The sequence below is a fragment of the Capra hircus genome, chromosome 8, assembly GCF_001704415.2.
Source record: "Capra hircus breed San Clemente chromosome 8, ASM170441v1, whole genome shotgun sequence".
NCBI classification, from domain to species: domain Eukaryota; kingdom Metazoa; phylum Chordata; class Mammalia; order Artiodactyla; family Bovidae; genus Capra; species Capra hircus.
The window spans coordinates 75,762,805-75,779,529 of record NC_030815.1 but is presented as its reverse complement, the minus strand read 5'-3'; the positions used below and the strand labels follow the sequence as shown (position 1 = coordinate 75,779,529).

Genomic DNA, 16,725 nt, shown 5'->3' with positions numbered 1-16,725 from the left:
CTAATGTTTCCCAAGACATCTCCCCCATCCCAGTCATCCTTCAGATGGGAGCAGCGTGAAGGCTGACTTGAGGGGGATAGACATCTGGCTTCTTTGACCTCTCCAAGATGGCGAATCTCTGATTCTGCGGGAGATGGTAGCCCCAGATCTGTGGTGAGAAGGTGGCTGGAGGAGAAGACTAGTGGAACGCACCCTCTTCTCTCTCCTTTTCCCTGGCTGGAACGGGGTTGGGCCACGTTTTGTTATATCTCCCAGTGTCTCCTGGAATGCCTGAGTCCTCATCCTGTCTCCACCATCTGCCTGGGGTTCTCCAGTCTGCCTCCCAAAAGAGCAGTAGTTCTGCGGGGGTGGGATGGGGTGGCAATTGAGTCAGGTTGCAATCAGTCTTAGGACTCCACCTGCCTTGAAGACACTGCCCGGGGCTTTACACCCTTCTTTTTGTGGAGGCCAGTGCACCAGCACCCCACGAAGTAGGGATCTGGCTCTCAGGCTCAGATGGCTAGGCTGTAACTGCTCCTTGTCCCAGAGCAGGACACGTGCTCTCCAGCCCCTCTATGGGGGTGAAGGGCTTGAAGGCAAGGAGCCCTGCTCTGCCCCCCCATGGTGAGTTGAAGTGTAAATGAATCGGAAACAGATGGAGCGTATTTTCTTTGAAATGCAGATGGGTTGTGGGTGGGGGGAACCATGTGTGCCCGGTTGGGAGGGGGGGGTCCCAGAGAACTAGGAGGCTGAGAAGAGAGCTGACCCCTCCTCCAGACCCACCAAGGGATTGGGGGTGTGTCGGGGGAATACCTCAGCTGTGTAAACTCCAGTGGCCCTGGGTGACCACACCCACCCCAGACCCTAGCTTCCTGTGGGGAGGGGCTGGGGAGACCGTGGTCCCAGTGGGCTGAGGGCACTGAGGTCATCGCCCCTCTTTACCTCTGCAGAGGGCAAAGAGGGCCCCCCAAACATAGAGCCATGCTGGGTTGGGGGTCACCAGAGCCAAGGAGGTGAGAGGAAGAGCTGGGCAGACGTGGGGAAGAGTTGGACCCTACAGCTGTGAGGAACCAGCTCCTCGAAGCTGGGGCTGGAACACAAGTCCGAAGGGGCCAAAGTTATTAATAGACTAGAGTGGTGACTCCTGGGGTTCGGGAATGGACTGAAGCATCCTTAGTCCTGAGGGAGGTCAGAATGCCCCACTGTACACTGCCTCTACTTCCTCTTTGCAGTGCTCAGCAAGGCTGCAGAGTGACTAACTGCCTGTGAAATCTGGGACTTAGGGGTGGGGGTCCACAAGCCTCAGCTCCCACCGACCCTGCCTCTGGTATAGACAAGGTACGCAGTGGGAGGCCAGTGTTGAGTAAACAATCTTTCTCTGCAACCAGACTGAGTGGTGTTGGTGGGCAGGGCCATGTCCCTAATTCCCTGGCCGGCAGGGATTAGGTGCTCAAGAAATGTTGAGGGATGAACACTGAGTGGGACAGACTGCGGGGAGAGGGGACTCTCCGGGGCTTGTGGCTTGAGACTCAACAGCCTCTGTGGCCTAACCCTGTTTTTTGATTTGAGCCACCCCTAAGTGATTTGCAAGCAAGATTAAAGGAAGGACTTCCCTGTATTCAGGGAAGGAGTGCAAAGGAGTGCAAAGGATGGGCAGCTTCTTCCTTGAAAAGGTCTGTGGCAGAGATCAGAGCTCACTTCTGTCCTCTCCCCGGCTTCAGGATTTTTCAGAAGATGGGAAAATGCTTTTTTCCCCCATGTGGTCGTGAGCATGTCCCTTGCTTTCTCTAAATCTCGTTTTCTTGGACTCTAGCTAAAGCAGTGGACCCCAGGTCTGAGCCTTTGAGGATGGGCTTCCCTGGTGGCTCAGCTGGTAAAAATCCGCCTGCAATGCAGGAGACCTGGGTTCGATCCCTGAGTTGGGACAATCCCCTGGAGAAGGGAACAGCTACCCACTCAAGTACTCTGGCCTGGAAAATTCCATGGACTGTATAGTCCTTGGGGTCGCAAAGAGTCGAATACGACTGAGCGACTTTAACTTCACTTCTGAGGTTTAGCTGCTGTGGGCACCATGGACTGTCTGTATTGGTTATTAATGTCTGTCTGAGAACACAGAGTTCAGATCCTAAAAATACCCTGTGCAGCCAGAGCCTCGGAGGTGCTGGGGTAGCAGTGGCTGCATCTTGATGGGATAGGCACAGAGGCAGAAGAGAGAGAGTGCAGGGAAACTGAGGCAGGCAGCATGGGCCAGGAGTTAAACAGGAGAAAGAGCCTTTGCTTTGTAGGGAACAAAGGTTTCTGAAAGAGTGGTGCCAGTTAGTCACATTATAGCAACATTTAGGGTAATCTGTTATCTTGCGCCACCAAGAATTTCCTTCTCAGAGAGAGCCTGGAGATACAACTGATAACAGACATAAAAATCAAGTAGTCAGTGGTAACCATTTCAAGTCCAGCTTCAGGATGTTCCAAAATGGTGTGTGACCAAGGAAAATATCTTCCCCAGGTAGCCTTTTCTGAGCCACTCACCCTATCCCTTCTCCTAGAGCTCTTCCTTGCAGCCCAAGTCCTAGTGAGTTTCTTCCACAACCCGTGCTATACGTCCCCACCTCACTTCTGACCCGCAGGCCTCTGTGGAGCCCCTCTCCCTCAGGAGAAAGGGACTCACAGTGGTCCCCGAAAGGTAAGATGAGCCCAGCCTCTGAGGACAGATGTCATGTGACCTTGGCCCATGAGCTGACCTTTCTGGGCCCCTCCGTGAAATCGCGGGATGGGGGCTGGGCCCTGGCCCAGGCCCTGAGAGAACGCGGTTTTGGCACCCATCCAGGTCCCTGACGTCAATGACTCTCCAAATAATGGAATCAATATTGGGGGGGGTGGGGGTGGGCAAGCGTGAACCAGGCCCCAGCGATTAGAAACAGATCAGCACAAACCCACAGCTGACTCTGATAGAGCTGCCTTGGAGAGCTAGGGTGGGGGGCCTGGGAGGAGGTGGACTTGAGGAGGGGGCTCAGGAATGGAGGCAGAGCCACTGGGTGTCCAAAGCGTGGGGGTACACAAGTGCGCAGAGACTCTGAGGCTGCCGGAGTGGGAATGATGAGGTGGGGGGGGGGGGTCGCTGTTCTGGTCCCTTCCTTATTTGAGCCTGTGGGGTTCTGAGACTGAGGTAACTTGGTGAATGGAGACTTCTTTCAGCCAGTGAGTGATCAAGAGTTCATCTCTCTGCATCCCAGACCTGGGCCCCTCGGCCATATTAGGGCTCAGAGGTTATACCAGGGGAACAGAGGAGCTGGGGGAGGGTTCTGAGTGAGATCTAAATGGCATGACCTTTTTCTTAGAGGCATGGGGCATTAATCCAACATAGAGAAATGGGTATTCCCCTTCAGATTGGGAGTCTGGCCTCCTTCCCCAGCTCTCAGCCCCCTATAAGGCAGCAGGTGAGGATGGAGGGGGCCCTGGGGTCTATAGGGGGCTGGCCTGGCGGCAGCTGACAAAAAAAACAGGAAGAAGGGCTGGGGGGAGCGGCTGTAATTATGGAGCATTTATTATTAATCAGATGAAACTGCTAGAAGCAGCTGGTGTAATGTGTGTAGTGATACAGACTCTGCATGCCCCCAACACAGGCACACTCGAATGCATACTCCCCTACACATTCACTTATACACGAGTCCTGTTTTGCTTTCAGTTTGCTTTTCCTGAATGTTGGATGACTCTGTTAGTCTGCCTGTGTACGTCAGTGTGTATCTGTCTGTTTTTTCATGTCAGCCTGCATCCTCCTCTCCCTCTGTTGTCTCCTTTCCCCACCGCCTCTGTCGTCCCTCAGCCCCGTGTGTCTGTCTGTCTTCCTCTATGTCTCCATCTCTGTGGGCCTGTTGGTGTGTCTGTATCTCTTACAACCAGTCAGCCTGTCCCTAACACCTTGTTTGAGTTTCCGGCCATCTCTCCCTAATTGGTGGTACCTCTGCCTCTCCGGGCAGATTTAGATGACATGGAGTTCCTTTCTCATGCGTATTTGTTTAGGCACCTTATCGTGCCTTTGGCAGACGAAGCTGGGACCTGTTGTGGTGGGGAATGGAGCAATTGGATCCTGAGAATCTTCCAGGGTCTTGTAGAAGTCAAGGGCTCTGTCCAAATAACTGGAGTCCTAGAAGCAACAATGACTTTCAGAATAGCCTTCTTCAGCACCAGTCATGTGACATTGGGCAAGGTAAAGTGCTTTTGTTCTCTGAGCCTCAGTTTTCTCATCTGCAAAATGGGAACAAGATTACCTTCAAAGGTTGTTTTGGTGATCTGGTACAAAACTGTATGTTAGGTCTTCATCATGGGGTTTGGCTCATCAGGGGCCCTGAGCAAGTGTTAGCTGTTTCCATTATTATTGGGAAAGGCACTGTGCTGGTGGGGGAGAGATCTGCAGAGGGAAGCTGCATTAGTAGAAGGGCTCCAGAAGGAGATGTGCACTCAAATCTCTGCTCTGGAATTGATCGGCTGTGTGATCTTGGGCAAGTTAACCTCCCAGAATCTGTTTTTTCAGCTGTCAAATGGGAATAATAATAGAACCTACCTCATGGAGAAATCATGAAGATTAAATGAGATCACGTATATAAAGTGCCTAACACAGTTCCTGGCACATAACAGATGCTCAATAAATCATAGTGGTGATGAGGAGAAGACAGCATGATGGTGTGTGTTTCTGTCTGCTGGGGGCCATGTGTCCCTGTGTGAGTGTGCATGGGAGGATGTGTGTGATGTGGAGGTACTTGTCTCTGTGAACCGGTTGTGTGGAGATTTCAGATGGTCTGTGGATTTGCATCTATGTGTGGTGTCAGGCTTCTGGCCTCTCCTTGTCCCTGCAGTTCAGAACCTAATGTCTGCAAAGGGTGCTTCAGGGAGTCTGGACCACTCCCAATTTTTTCTCCTCTGGACACTGACCTGCTGCCTGCCTCAGTCTCCCCTTCTCACAGTGGGGTTGTGAGTGTGAAATGAGCTCTGAGTTTGACTAAGGTTTGCGGCTCCTCTGTGGCCTCTGATTTGTGCCCTTTGCCCTTCTAGAACCCAGCCTTGTCACATCATCCTGCCCCCTTGGTTTCAGAAGTCTCCGGAAGAGCCTGGTCTGGAGGAAGAGAAGGACATTGATGTGCTCGGTGTGCAGCGGTTGGTGAAGAGGTATGTGCTGGGGGCCCGGGGGAGGCAGGTCAGTTTCAGGGCAGAGGGCAGGTGCCATGGGGGCTGAAGGTCTGGGGATGTGAGTGAAGGAGGGTCTGAGATCCCTTCCTGTTCTTCCCTCCTCCTTCCTCCTGAGGCTTTTCATGCCCCCATGACAGGCCTATAAAGGGGAGGAGACTTACTCACCATCACACAGGCAAGGGCAAAGCCAGGTCAGAAAACTCAGTTCTGCACTGCTGGGGCTGAATCCCGGATATGGGAGCATGTTTCTGTCTCATTGTCAGGCTGCTTCTCTGCCCAAAGCATCTCTCTGGCTTAATTGGTGGGGAGCTGCTGAGCTTGGAGAAGATGGGATGGAGGGTCAGAAAGTCCAAAATCTTCTGAGGCCAGCCTTGGGGGTTGGGCCTGACTCTCCCCGCCTTTCATTCAGGCCAGGCAAGGCCCCTGGATTGGCAGCCCCAGGGTGGGGGTGCTCAAGAAATCGAGGCGCTGGAGCGGAACGGAAGGGCCTATTGTCGAAAACCCGCCAGAGGCCCACAAAGGCCGGCAGGGCTTTTCATCTCAGCTCCCAAACAGACTGGCCATTTTCCTGGCCTGGAAGTGGGGTGGGAGTATGGGGGGCTGACCCTTCAGAACTAGCAGTGGGGTGTTGTCGAGGGTGGGGTCCAAGCCGAGTGTATCTCAGGCTGACAACATTATGGCCATAAAAGGGACCTAAAATGGAGCTGGGGTTCTAAAGAGTAGAAAAGGGACTTTAGAAGGCTGGAAAGGGTTACTTACACTTTAGTCTCCCGGTTCCCAGAGGACCTGAAGACTTGGAGTGGGGTGTCTATCAGAAGTTCAGATTTGCACAACAATGAGGGGAATACCTGGGAGGAGCTTGGTGGCCGGTTGGGAAACTGAGCTGTTGAGCTGTGCTAATCACCCCCCACACACTGGGGACACCTTAGGGAGCCGGAACTGGGGTCGGAGAACAGGCTAGCGGTCAGGCAAGAGAATGGGCTCCCTGGAGCAGGAGGGACTGAGGCCAGACAGCAGGAAGGACTTTCTGCCAATGAACAGTAGCTTAGATGCCCTGACCCTGTCCCTGGGGATCCCTGAGGAGTGCAGAGAGCAGGGGAGCTAGAGAACACCCCCCTCCTCCCGGTGAAAGGCTGAGGCGGCTTCTGTGGGGGCAGAGGAGGAGGCTGTGAGGGAGGACTTGGCAGTTCTGTCCACCCTCCCCCAGCAGCACCTTCAGCACCGCTTTAAAAACAGCTTTTTAATTTAACAAAGTGGATGAAAAACTGTTTTTGGAAATAAAGGATATCTGCTGTCTCCCAGGCTAGCACTCAGCCCTTGCAGAGAACCTCTCTCTCCGTTTCTCCTTGCTATTGGTGGCTCCTTTCCTCTCTCTGCGTCCGTCTCTCTCTCTTTTTTGTTTGTTTCTGCTCTTCAGCCCCCCAGCTTCCCCTTGGCCTCCCATCACCGTCCCCTCACCCCCCCATTCAGCCTCTGCGGGAGTGTCATCCTCAGCCTCTTATTTCCGTGTCTCTGCATCTCCTTCTGTCTCTCCGCTCCCAGTCTCTCTCTTCCGGGCTTGTCTCTCTCTCTTCTGATTCGTCTCTGTCTCCCAGCCTGTCTCAATCTCTGTCTCCCTTCCCCCGCTCCGTTCTCCCCCAACCCCTGCTCTAAATGGGTCTATTTAAAACACCCGACGCTGCCAAGTCAGAAAAGCGTCTCCTGATAAAGCGCATTAGGCGGAGGGAGGGAGGAGGAGGGGGAGGGAGACGGCGGGCGGATGGATTGATCCGAGCCCGTAACCCCATTAATCAGGCATCGTGGATCCCCCTCCCTCCCCCAGCTTCGGCCCCTTCAGAGCTAAAAGCCCCTTAAATATTTATCACCCCTCCCCCATGGGGACGAGGGGAGAGCTGTGTGGCCGTCCGTGTGAGCATCCCCAGCCTCCTGGTCTCCCTCCACCATTCCGTGGGGGTGTGTGTGTATACACACGTGTGCACACACACCTGACAAGTCCAGGGACCAACTGCCATCTTGCCCTCCCCAAACCATTGGAGTGGCCTGTTCCCCTGAGCAGCCTCTGGGGACCTTAGGTGTCTGGCCTGGCTTCTGCCCCTCCTGAAGTGTTGGGCATGCAGAGTAGGGGGACCCTGGGGTCCACTGGGGGTCCTCATGCCCCTCAATGTGCAGGACTGGAGGACTGGCTGGCATTGAACTGGCATCCTCAGGAAGGAGGGAGGTGAGCTGTGGTTCAATGTCCAGATTCCCCCAAATTTCCAACGCAGGTCACTCGGGGAGTAGAGTTGGGGACTCCAGCTTCTAGAGTGCACAAGGTCCCTAGGAAGGCTGGTGGAAGTTCCCTCTTTCTCCTCAGAGGGCAGACGTAGACCTGGGGTGGAATGGGGGCTTCCCCTGACCTCAGACAGGCAGGAAGGCAAACTGGACCGGGAGGGGGCTCTCCGTCCCCCCTAGAGACGAGACTCTCTGGGGGTGATGTGGAACGGAGAGCCCTTCGCAGCAGAGGTCAGCCCTGAGTGAGACCGGCCGGGGTTGGTCCCAGTTGGCCCGAGAAGATTCGGCCCGGGCGGGGGAGGGGAGGCCGCGGCAGCCCCCAGGGGTGAGGAGGGGCGAGGGTGGCGGTGGGCCGGAGCCGGGAGGGTCCCTTCCCCCTCCCCTCCCCCTGCCTCGAGTGCCACATCTCCTCCTGACTCAGACAATTAGATTCAAAGGATGACCTCACTGCCTGCCGTCCCTCACTCGCTCCCTCCGCTCGCTCGGCTCGCTCGCCCGCCGCGCGCTCCTTCCTCCCCGCCTCCCGGCCCGCTCGCCGCCCAGCTCGCTCGCAACGGCTCGGCCCCCCGCCCGCCGGGACGCTCCGGGGTGGGGGGGACACGCCTGCTCCCCGGGCCGTCCGGGCCCCAGCCCCGAACCCCGGGGGGCCCGATGCCCGCGGGCGGACGGGCGGACCCACGGAGCGCCGGAGGCACCGACGGGGCGCCTGCGCGGGGACCCAGGTCAGTGGCCGCGCGGCCGCGGGGCCGGAGAACTTGTCACCCCCGCCCGCGCCGCCCGCCAGCCCGCCCCGGCGCTTCCCGCTCCTTTCTCGGCCCCCGCCCCCCGCGGCTGCTCGGCGCTCCCCCTGCCAAGCTGTCTCTCTCTCCTCTTCTTTTTCTCTCCCCCCAGCAGCCCCCCTCTGCCTCTGCAGCCGGTGGGAGGGACTGGGACTTCCTGAGGTCCCAGGGATGGGGCCGGGGCCCACTGGCTGCAGCCGGACCAGGCCTCCAGCAAGAGGAGGGGTCTGGCCGTGTCCACTGGCCTGGGGGAGGGGACCACCACCGGGGTGGGAAGGGGGCTACTGAGAGAGAGGCCCCAGTTGTGGGGGTGCCCTCCGGACAGAGGGATGAGCTCCCAGTATCTTTCTTTTCCTACATCCTGTGGGCCTCTTGCTTGGCTCCGTTGGTCCCCACCTCTGAGCTAAATAACTTCGGTCCCTGCTGCCAGGTCTCATTGGCCCCCACAGCCTGTGTTCTTTGGAGCCTTGTCACCTAGTTTCCCTTAACCCAGCTGCCTGAATTCTTTTGTCACTTTCCCTAAGTCCCCGTCACCTGGCTTCCTGGGCTTTGCCTTGCTTGGTTTCCTTAGGCTCTGCCGCCCGGTCCCTCCCAGGCCTGGTCCGTGGAGCCCAGGCAGGCTCTCTTTAGGATGGGGCATCAGGGCTCACACTACACCTGGAGCAGCAAGTGGCGAGGATGTCAACAGCACTGACGATTGTTCCCTGGTTGGGGCCTGGCCAGCCCAGCCTGGATTCCTTTCTGCCTGGACAGCGACACAGCGTCTTCTCTCGTGATGGGGGGCGGGGTTGCAGGGTCCAAGGATGCTTTAGGATTCTTGTCCTGGTGGTTTGTTAAGGCAGCGCTGGCTTGGCCAGGGCTGTCCCCATTTCTCTTCAGGTCGGACAGTGATGACAGGGCTTTGGCAGGGGCTGGGGCTTGAGGTCAAGGTCTCATCTCCTTCCCCTTCCCCCACTCCCTGCAGCCAGGCCTGACATTCAGGTGCCCTGTAGACAGCTGTAGGCACAGAGAGGTTTCCGAGAGGCCCGGGCTCACACAGCAGGCAGCTAGGCTGTGAGCTGCTGCTGCTCTTCCTGGAGAAGTGGTGAGGAGGGGAGGCGGGAGGGCCCTGGGGAGTAGGCTGGCTTCTGGGTCTTGCTGGCTCCTGCTGCTACCAGTGCCACCATCTCTTCACCTGGGAGCTTCCTCACCGCTCCACTCTGGCCAGGATCTCTCCTCATTCCTGAATGCTGGTGAAAGCAGGGTGAGGAGAGAAAGGCGCCAAGTAGGAAATAGTGTTCTGTTTCCTTGATTTTTAGAAACTTTCCCTTTCTGTGTTAGGCCACCCTGAGCTTTATCTTCCCTTCCTCTGAGCACGGGCCTGGCAACCCAAGGTCCCAGCAGGGAGTGACTATTCTGGGTGTGTATGTGTGTGTTTCTCACTGCTGGGTGTAGAGGTGTTAGGGCTGAGGGTAATGGGGGTGGGGGCTGTGGAGTCTGAGTTTCTAGAGGTGCTACAGTATCTGTGTGCAAGGGTGACTGTTCTGAGTGTGTGCTGGTATCCATATGTGAGGCCAGAACTGTTTTGATTGAGCATGTGTATGAGAGTCTGTGTGTGTGACTGTGATTCTTGTGTGCGTGCACACCAGCGTGTGCGAGGATGTGGTAGTGGGTGTCCACGTGGGAGGCCGTGATGAGTGGCGGTAATGGGAGAATACGATGCCAGTGTCTGCGGGAGGGGTGCCTGGGTGTGTCTGTGAAACTCTAGTGCATGGTGGAGATGGGGGGATTTGGGAGTTCTGCGATGGTAGTGAGAGCCTGAGTGTGCCTGTGTGTCTTGGGGTGAAGTGAGCACCGGGTGTTGTGTGCCCCTGGATCGCGGGTATCTGTGTGTGTGTGTGTGAGAGAGTGTGTGTGTGAGAGCATGTGTGCGCACATACTCATGCCTGTGTTTACCCATCAGGAACAGATTGCTCTGGCTTCCCCACTGTGCGGAGGGGAGGAAGGGGGAGGAAGGATGGCTTGCTTTTGCCCAGCAGACCAGAAGCTTCCTCAGTAGTGTGTGCAGTGTGCGTGCATGGAGGGGGGTTGAGGAGAACAGCACACGTGAAGACAGTTGAAGTTTCTGTTCCCCTCGCTCAACTTGGACTCTGTCTGAAAGACCATCTTTAGTTCTTTTTGTTACACATCGACGCTTCACACACACTGCCCACCCCTCCCTGTGTGTGTATGTGTGTGTGTGTGTGTGTGCATGCGCCCACATACAAACAACCTTGCAAGCGTCAACCTCTGTGTATGTATTCGAGGTTGTGTCTGTACCATAGTGGTGATGGGGCCCTGCATGGGGTGTAGTGGGAGAGGCTGAGGCAAAGAGGTCTTTGTCCCAGCCCCCAGGCCTAGAGAGTGATTCTGTCCATCCTTCTGTCTCCACAGAGGGCTCTGCAGCCTCCTTCCTGCCTCATCTGCTGTGAGTCTGCTGCAAGCCCCCTCCCCTGTCAGCTGAGGGAAGTCTTGGTCAGCCCCGTTGACCTGCCCATCCCCCGCCTTCCATGGAAGCCTTCCAGCTGTCTATAACCTCCTGCAGCGTCTGTTCCTCCATGAGGAGCCGCCTAGCTCCCCCTAGACCTAACCTGACTGGTGTGTGGCCCTCTTCTGTATGGAGAGATCCTCCTGATTCTCCTAGAAGCCAGGAGGGACTCTGGACTGGGGCCAGGGGGAGGGGAGTTAGCGCTTGCGTCTCGGATGCTGTGAAGCTGTCCAGAGCCCATGTGCCCACGGGGAGGATATGAACTTCTCTGCCCCTTCCTGCTCCCCATTGGAGAGGCAGAGGGTTGGGTCAGATGACTTTTCAGGGAGCAAGCCTGGACCTTTCTAGAGGACTGCTCTTGTCCAGGCCTGCATACATGAGCGTGGACAAGCCAGCGCCCAGGTCACAGGCAGCACACAGGGCTCGAGTCGGGGCTCCACATGTGGGCCTGGGTGGTGTGATTCGGATGGGTATCTCTGTTGGACACCTCCCAGTGGCCCAGCCAGGCCCGGCGTGGGAAGCGTGCAACACGCCAGCACACATGTGCAGCAGGGCACGCACATGCTGATCTCAGGGTCCCCGTGGTGCAAGAGGTTGGGGGGTGGGGGGAGTGAGCACTCAAGAGTCCAAGCCGCTGCCAAAATCCATTGGAATCTTGTCCCCCCGCCCCAGGCCCCCATCTCCGGCTGTGGAGGTCACAATAGCAGGTGCGGATACCCCCCCATTCACTCACATTGGGCCGCCTCCTTTTCCACAACCTCAGCCAGAGACTGGAGCTGGGGGACTGCTCCCCACCCGCTGCCTCCCTCCTGGCCCCCCTCCCACTGGTGCTCAGCTTCATCCTGCCCCATTTCTATAAGGGAGGATTGGCTCTATGTTTGGGCAGTGTCCTTCCCCCAAAGCCCAGGGGGCTTGCGCCTGGAGTGTGTGGGGATGGGGTGGCACTGGAAGAAGAGATAAGGCTTGAACCCAGGCACAGCTTCTGGGTCCTGTGCCCCTTAGGGTGGGTGGGTGGGGGGCGCTGAGAGGAGGGCCGGGTCTGGATTCAAAGAGAAAGAAAGAGACCAGAGACTCAGAGACAGGGAGAGACGCCATGGGGAGTGGGAACCTGCCCCATGGCCAGCCAGCCCCAGCCCAGGAGCTGGCCCCTGACCTGGGCCCGCCCCCTCCCCCATGGGGGGCCTGCTGGGCCAGCTGCCAGGGGCCAGGCCTCCCTCCTTGGCCTCCCCCCCACCCCCGGGCTCTGGACTCCTCCGGCCTCTGCCCCCGCCCTCACCGCCCACGCTGTCCAGGCTGCCTAGGCCTGGTGGGATCTGGGGGCCTTCTGGCCTCAGCCCCTCCTCCCGCTCCTGGAGTTTCCCGCCCGCCCAGACTGTCTCTCCCAGGCTCCCCCTCAGCCAGCCGGGTCTGAGCCTCCCTGCCCACCATGCCCTTGTCCCTATCTCTGCGCCTGCTCTGTCTCTCATTTTCTCTCTCCGTCCCCAAGAGTAGGTGCCTCTCTTCCTCCTTTCACCCTAATTCCTCTGCAGGTCTGAGGCCTGTAGAGTTTCCCAGGCCTTTGAATCAGTGGGTCCTTTTGTCCCGGGTTCTTGCCTCATTCCCAGGATGTGTCCCCTAGGGCCACTGCAGGGCAAGGAGAAGGGGATGAGGCCCCGAGAGAGTGCCTTTCCCCTTTCCTGGAGGATTCCAGAGTCCAGGTTTGCTGAAGGGGACTGGAAGCCATGGAGATATCCCCATGGCCCCCATTGTAGGCCAGATGCTCTCCATCAGAGAAACACTCCTGACCTCACCCCAGCCCCAGGCTAGGGGGTGGGATCCAGGCCAGTGACGTTCACTGGGTCTCAGTTTCTCAAAGGCACCACGTAGGCCCTCACTGTTCATTCATTTTCCAGGCCAGACTGAGCCCACCTGACCCACACCAACCAACACTCAGAAGGCTAAACCTCTGAACACACTATTGCACATCAGTACACACTCAGTCAGAGCTGGGCTCCAGGCAGTGGTGCTCAGAACTCCCACCTTCACCCTGGATGTGGCAGGGATTCCTCAGGGTTGGGTTGATTAACTTAACCTGCCCTATTTCTGCAGGATGAATAGGGGCTTTCCCAAAATCACACTTCCCTTTCTCAGGTTTTGCCTTCGGCTGGGCAGGGGGTGAGGGTCGGGGCTCAGGGTACCTGGGAACTTGCTGGCACTGGCAAGAGGGGTCTTGGGCCCTGGATCCTAAGCCAGAAACTTGGTAGTTGAGATCCCTGATCTGGAGCCTGTCACTCTATCAGTGTCATGGCTGGAGACTGTCAGCCTCCATGGTGTCAACATTTCTGCAGGCTGGTGTTACTCTGTGTGACTGTCCATCTTACTGAGTCTGTCAGCCTCCCTGTATCACTGGATGTCACCGTCATTGTCAGCCTGAGTGACTGGCAGTCTCATTGCATCTTTGATACCAAGGTTACTGTCACTGTGACTATGTCAGTGTCAACAGGTGTCATCCCCCTGTTCGTTGGCATCATTGGATGTGACTGTGACTCAGTGCATCATTTCACTGTAGTGACTGTCAGTACCCCGGTGGGCATTGTCGACTGCACACCTGTGTCATTTTTAGTGAATGTTGTTATTACTGTGTAGTGGTGTCCTTGTGTCATCGTGGGACATGATGGTAAGTTGGGGGCCAGGATGGCCTCTTGATGAGTCACCTATGTGTATGCATGTGGCGACACTGGGCTTCTGCTCACAAGGGGTTTGGGCTGCTGGGCACTTGTTAGTGGGGTGCCTTCTGCTCTCTCCTCACTGCTGAGTCTGGGGCTGGAGGCCAGGCTGGCCCTCTGGAAGGGTCTATAGAGCCTGGGCCAGTTCGCCTAGCCCTCATCTGGGGCTTTACAGGATTTATGCTCTAGATCTATCCCAGAGCTGTGGGTGTGGACTTGGAAAATTCCTGGGAAAAATGCTCTTTGCCCTGGGATGGGTGACCTGAGGTAAGCTAGGGCAGGGCAGAGGTGTAGCCTGGATGTCTCTGGCCTCAGCTTCCCTACCTGGGAATGGGTCCAGCTGGGACTCGGAGGGAAGAGGGAAGTCAAAGTGGCCTGGGACTTCCTGGACCTGTAGGTGGTGTGGGGTTTCCATCTACTCTTATCCCCTAGGGGCGAGGCTCTTGGCTTTATGGGCAGAAGCCCTGCAGCCCCCTGGAAGCCCTGCTTTTATCTCAGATTCACCAGTACGGCTGCACTGACAGCATCCTCCCCTTACACTGCTGGAGCCGAGTGGGCTTCGAGAGATGCTGTCAGTGGGCACAGAGACCCTGCTTGTGTCTCGTTTCTGTCGCTCTCTCCAGGTCGTGTCCCTCCCGCTGCCCTTGAATCTCTGCTAGTATCCTGTGCTCCCTGTGTCTTCCTGTGTCTCTTCTTCCATTTCTCCCTGTGTTGGTCTTTTCTTGTCCCTCAGGGTCTCAGTTCACAGCTTTCCCTCTCCGTTCCCCTCTCCCCGGGTGTATCCCTTTTCTGGGTGCCCCCAGCCGTGCAGCATGTGCTTGGTACCCCATCCCCCTGTCTCTGCAGCGCTCTCAGCAGCGCCCGGCTCCCATGGCTGCAGCCTCTTTGGCCCAGGGCCCGGCCCTTACAGTAACTCATCGGGCTGATGGAGGCGACTTTGATGAAGAAGCCACCCCTCCCCCTGTGGGGACCCGCATGTGTGTGTGTGTGTGTGTGTGTGTGTGTGTGTGTGTGTGTGTGTGTTTGCTTGTATGCATTTCACTCATGCCAGGCCTTCTCACCCCCCACGCCCCTCCCAGCTGGGACCAGGAAGGAGCTGGAAGAAGAGGACCACCCTGTCTCTCTACTCCCATCCTGCCATCTAACCTCTGTCCCCTCTGTCTGCCATCTGCCTCCCAGGCCCTGGGTCCTCTCCCATGTGCTGGGCAGCAGGTTGGCCCTGAGGTGGAGTCTGTTGCTGGCTGTGAGGAGAAAAGTAGATGGTGGAGGTTTTAGGGGAGGGTCTGAGGGCTCCCTGCAAGGGTTGAAGGCGGAGGGAAGCTGTGGGGGGTGGGGGGAACCAGGTGGGCTTCCAGCCTCTTATCTGTTTTTCTCACACCAGCTCTGAATTTAGAGCTGGCTCATCCTGGGTTCCTTTCTTGGCCCCACCACTTGCTGACTGTGTCCTTGGCCATTGTCTTAACCTCCTAAGCCTGAGGAGTAGCTGGAGAGGGGGGAGTGGCTGAGGGTCAGGAGCCAGGCCAAGTGGTAGCAAAGGCCTCAGGAGTCGCAGATGTGGGAGGGGTTGCCGAGGCTAGTCGGGGCCTAGAGAGGCGAGCCGTGCCAGGGAGGGGCAGCCGGGGCTCCAGCGCCGTGGCTGGAGGAGCACCAGGTGCAGCGGGGAAGACTGGCCTGGGGAGGGGCAAGTGCAGCCGTAGGCAGGCAGCCGCCCTTCCCCGAAGGAGCCCCCAGAAGTCAGATTCTCTGCACTCCCCCACCCCCACCCCGCTCCAGGCTGACACCCACACTGCTCTAGCCCTCTCTGGCTGTTTCTCTGGCAGCGTTTCTGACGGTGTCTCTGGCAATGTGTCCGACTGTGTGTCTGAGTGTCCCTGGCAGTGTTCTGAGTGCTGTGGAGACTTCCTGACTGAGCATCTGGCTGCGTCTCTGGCCCTCTCTCCGGCTGTTTTTCTGGGTGTATGCCTGTTTGCGTCTGTCAGTTTCCCTGGTGTTTCTCTGCTTGTGCGTCAGGCAGTTTCTCTGGCAGGGTTTCTGACAGTGTCCCTGGCCTGTGTCGCTGATGGCTGCTTCTCTGACTGGGCTTCTTGCTCTTTCTCTGATACATCTGCCTGCATCTGGCTGAGTGTGGTACAGTGTTTCTGGTGGGCCCTTTGACTGCGTGTTGGCTGTTCTCTGGCCGTGTCTCTGGCTGGTTATCTGGTTGATCTACCTGTTTCTCTGGCTGGTGCCCCACGCAGTCTCTCCAGCCTGTGTGTAGGCTCTTTCTGCGGGGCTCTGTCTCCTGTTGAGGGCAGAGTCTTTGCTGTGTGTCTGACTGTGCCTCTGGTAGGGGCCCCGGTTGAGTGTCTGGGAGTGGTCTGTCTCTGGATCTCTGCTCTGTCTTGTTGACAGAACTTTGTCTCTCTTCAGGACTGGAATGAGAGAGATTTGGAACCTTTTGGGCAGGAGCTGGCCGTTTCCCTCTCCTTAGGTATAGGTGTGTGCTGGGGTGGAACAGTGTGAGGGCAGCTGGACCCATCCTAGAAGCAGGTCAATGCATTGAGGGGCCACTGGGTCCATCCTGGCTTCTGGAAACACATCCTGACTGTGCAGTGTGTACCCACATGGGAGTGTGCAGACACTGACGGACATCTGCTGAACTGGGGCTCTCAGGCTCCTGGGCTGAAGGGTGATAGGCTGGGGTCCCTGACTGGGACATATATCTGAAAAGCCTTCATCCTTCTCATGATCACTGGTGTCCGCTAAAGCAGAAACCACATCTGACCTGCTCACAGTGTAGCGCTGCCCTGATACCCTGCTGCTCTGAACATCACAGAGCCCTGCTGGGCAAGGCTCACTTGGGGGTGAGGGGGTGCAGGTAGGGGTAACGTGGTAGGGCATATCCAAGGGTCTCTCCCCAGAAGCATGGCAGGGGCCTTCCGTTCAAGGCAGTTTGGAGATGTATAGACTTCCAATCAAGTTAAAGCATTACCCTTTCAGTTTGCAGTGTTTATAGCTAATTAGCTAACCTCACCAGTAAAGTTATTTTTTTTCTAGAAAAATGGCCCTAGCATTACCAGTGTTCTATAACTCATCTGCGGTTGACTACATCCTGCAGCCAGCTTCCTTATTGAACAACAAACCGCTGTAGGTTGCCTTCTACCATCTCAGCAAACCTTTGCCTACAGATGCCAATAAGGTTATTTTCTGTTGCTTGAAGAGGGTCCTGAGCTCCATTAAGAAGGGCGCTTGGGGTCAAGGTGCCCTGGCCCTAGGGCTGGGATTTCCCAGTCTTCCCTGAGAATGGGGCGGGGGGTGCTCCCCA

The 16,725-nt window shown here is 57.0% G+C and overlaps 1 protein-coding gene across 7 annotated transcripts in view; it reads left to right on the top strand.

Annotated features, from left to right (window-relative positions):
• Positions 1-16,725, top strand: part of CNTFR (ciliary neurotrophic factor receptor) — an 87,082-nt gene that overhangs the window by 2,990 nt on the left and 67,367 nt on the right. For 2 of the 7 annotated variants that reach the window (XM_018052387.1, XM_018052388.1), the window contains exon 2: positions 5,026-5,139. The gene's annotated coding sequence lies outside the window, so the exon portion shown is untranslated. The other 5 variants (XM_018052393.1, XM_018052389.1, XM_018052390.1 and 2 more) reach the window with 5 other exon arrangements.